This window comes from Arachis hypogaea, chromosome 18 (assembly GCF_003086295.3).
Source record: "Arachis hypogaea cultivar Tifrunner chromosome 18, arahy.Tifrunner.gnm2.J5K5, whole genome shotgun sequence".
Lineage (NCBI taxonomy): Eukaryota > Viridiplantae > Streptophyta > Magnoliopsida > Fabales > Fabaceae > Arachis > Arachis hypogaea.
Genome location: NC_092053.1, coordinates 81,212,384 through 81,215,834, shown reverse-complemented (window position 1 = coordinate 81,215,834; position 3,451 = coordinate 81,212,384). Strand labels below are relative to the sequence as shown.

General features: G+C 34.2%; 1 non-coding gene across 1 annotated transcript; it reads left to right on the top strand.

Annotated features, from left to right (window-relative positions):
* The first annotated feature begins 1,297 nt into the window (after window positions 1-1,297).
* Window positions 1,298-1,405, top strand: LOC112774166 (small nucleolar RNA R71). The gene has a single exon (XR_003188666.1). It is a non-coding gene; the product is annotated as a small nucleolar RNA R71 (small nucleolar RNA).
* The last annotated feature ends 2,046 nt before the right edge of the window (window positions 1,406-3,451 follow it).

Below are 3,451 nucleotides of genomic sequence, written 5' to 3'. Positions count from 1 at the left end.
CTTGTCCATAAGCCTGTTTTCTTGAATTGTCTGCCATCTCTAATGAGATTTTAGCAGCTTGCACCCCATAGATTCCCAGTTTCTCTATTACAGAGAGTGGCATGAGGTTTATTCCTGAACCAAGGTCACACAGAGCCTTAAAGATCATGGTGCCTATGGTACAAGGTATTATGAACTTTCCAGGATCCTGTTTCTTCTGAGGCAATGTCAGTTGATCCAGATCACTTAGTTCATTGATGAACAAGGGAGGTTCATCTTCCCAAGTTTTAATACCAAATAATTTGGCATTCAGCTTCATGATTGCACCAAGAAACTTGGCAGTTTGCTCTTCAGTAACATCCTCATTCTCTTCAGAAGAGGAATACTCATCAGAGCTCATGAAGGGCATAAGGAGGTTTAATGGAATCTCTATGGTCTCTAGACGAGCCTCAGAGTCCTTTGGTTCCTCAGAGAGAAGCTCCTTATTGATCACTGGACGTCCCAGGAGGTCTTCCTCCTTGGGATTCACGTCCTCTCCTCTCCTCACAGGTTCGGCCATGATGCTTATGTCAATGGCCTTGCACTCTCCTTTTAGATTCTCTTCTGTATTGCTTGGGAGAGTACTAGGAGGGATTTCAGTGATCCTCTTACTCAGCTGGCCCACTTGTGCTTCCAAATTTCTAATGGAAGACCTTGTTTCATTCATGAAACTCACAGTGGCCTTAGATAGATCAGAGACTAAGTTTGCTAAATTAGAAGTATTTTGTTTAGAGTTCTCTGTCTGTTGCTGAGTGGATGATGGAAAAGGTTTATTATTGTTAAACCTGTTTCTTCCACCATTATTAAAGCCTTGTTGAAGCTTTTGATCCTTCCATGAGAAATTTGGATGATTTCTCCATGATGGATTATCGGTGTTTCCATAAGGTTCACCTAAGTAATTCACCTCTGCTATTGCAGGGTTTTCAGGATCATAAGCTTCTTCTGCATAAGAAGCCTCTTGAGTACTGTTGGATGCAGCTTGCATTCCATTCAGACTCTGAGAAATCATATTGACTTGCTGAGTTAATATTTTGTTCTGAGCCAATATGGCATTCAGAGTATCAACTTCAAGAACTCCCTTCTTCATAGGCGTCCAATTACTCACAGGATTCCTTTCAGAGGTGTACATGAACTGGTTATTAGCAACCATGTCAATGAGTTCTTGAGCTTCTGCAGGCGTTTTCTTTAGGTGAATGGATCCACCTGCAGATGTATCCAATGACATCTTTGATAACTCAGACAGACCATCATAGAATATATCTAGGATGGTCCATTCTGAAAGCATGTCAGAAGGACACTTTTTAGTCAGTCCTTTGTATCTCTCCCAAGCTTAATAGAGGGATTCACCTTCTTTTTGTCTGAAGGTTTGAACATCCACTCTAAGCTTGCTCAGCTTTTGAGGAGGAAAGAACTTGGCTAGGAAAGCCTTGACCAGCTTATCCCAAGAGTTCAGGCTATCCTTAGGTTGAGAGTCCAACCATATTCTAGCTCTGTCTCTTACAGCAAAAGGGAAAAGCATGAGCCTGTAGACTTCAGGATCTACTCCATTAGTCTTAACGGTATCACATATCTACAAGAATTCAGTTAAGAACTGAAAAGGATCTTCAGATGGAAGTCCATGAAACTTGTAGTTCTGCTGTATCAGAGAAACTAATTGAGGTTTCAGCTCAAAGTTGTTTGCTCCAATGGCAGGAATGGAGATGCTTCTTCCATGTAAATTGGAATTAGGTGCAGTAAAGTCACCAAGCATCCTCCTTGCATTATTATTATTTTCGGCTGCCATCTCCTCTTCCTGTTCGAAAATTTCTGAAAGGTTATCTCTGGATTGTTGTAATTTAGCTTCTCTTAATTTTCTCTTCAGAGTCCTTTCAGGTTCTGGATCTGCTTCAACAAGAATGTTCTTGTCCTTGCTTCTGCTCATATGACAAAGAAGAGGGCACAGAGAAAATAATAATAATAATATGGATCCTTTATATCACAGTATAGAGGTCCTTGTGTTAGTAGAAGAAAAGAAGAAGAAAATCTGAACTCAGAGAGAGAGAGAGGGTTCGGATTTTTGGTGATGTGCGAAAGAGATGTTAGTAGATGAATAACTAAATAGAAGAAGATGAGAGAGGGAGAGGATTTTCGAAAATAATTTTTGAAAAAGAGTTAGTGATTTTCGAAAATAGTTTTGAAAAAGGTTAGTAGTTTTTCGAAAATTCAAATAAAAAAAATTAATTAGTTAATTAAAAAGAAATTTTTGAAAAAGGGAGAAGATAATTTCGAAAATTAAAAAGAGAGAGTTAGTTAGGTAGTTTTGAAAAAGATAAGAAATAAACAAAAAGTTAGTTAGTTAGTTGAAACAAATTTTGAAAATCAATTTTGAAAAGATAAGAAGTTAGGAAGTTAGAAAAGATATTTTGAAATCAAAAATTTTTTTTTTTGAAAAAGATAAGATAAGAAGATATTTTTGAAAAGATATGATAGAAATTAGTTTTTGAAAAAATTTGAATTTTTAAAATCACAATTAATGACTTGATTCACAAGAAATCACAAGATATGATTCTAGAACTCAAAGTTTGAATCTTTCTTAACAAGCAAGTAACAAACTTGAAATTTTTGAATCAAAACATTAATTGGTGATGTTATTTTCGAAAATTTGATATAAAAATAAGAAAAAGATTTTTGAAAAATATTTTTGGAATTTTCGAAAATAACTAAGAAATTTGAAAAAGATTTGATTTTTGAAAAAGATTTTGAAAAAGGTGAGATTTTTAAATTGAAAATTTTGATTTGACTCATGAAAACAACTAGATTTTTTTTAAAAAAAATTTTGAAAAAGTCAAATCTCATTTTCGAATTTATGAGAGAGAAAAAAGGAAAGATATTTTTTGATTTTTGAATTTTTATGATGAGATGGAAAAACATGAAAATTATGCAATGCATGAATTTTTTTTTAGATCATAACAATGAATGCATGCAAGAATGCTATGAATGTCAAGATGAACATCAAGAACACTTTGAAGATCAAGATGAACACCAAGAACATGTTTTTGAAAAAAATTTTAATGCAAAGAAAACATGCAAGACACCAAACTTAGGATTCTTTAACGCTTAGACACTAAGGATCCAAGAATGCATATGAAAAACAAGAAAAGACACAAAACATGCAAATGCAAAGATCAAACAAGAAGACTTACCAAGAACAACTTGAAGATCATGAAGAACACTATGAATGCATGATTATTTTCGAAAAAATGTAAGATGCACATGTAATTGACACCAAACTTATAACATGACTCAAGACTCAAACAAGAAACATGAAAAATATTTTTGATTTTTATAATTTTCTAAATTTTTTTTTCGAAAATTAACTGAAAAAGGAAAACAAGGATTCCAAAATTTTTAATATGAATTCCAGGAATCTTGCATTCTTAGTCTAAAGCTTCAG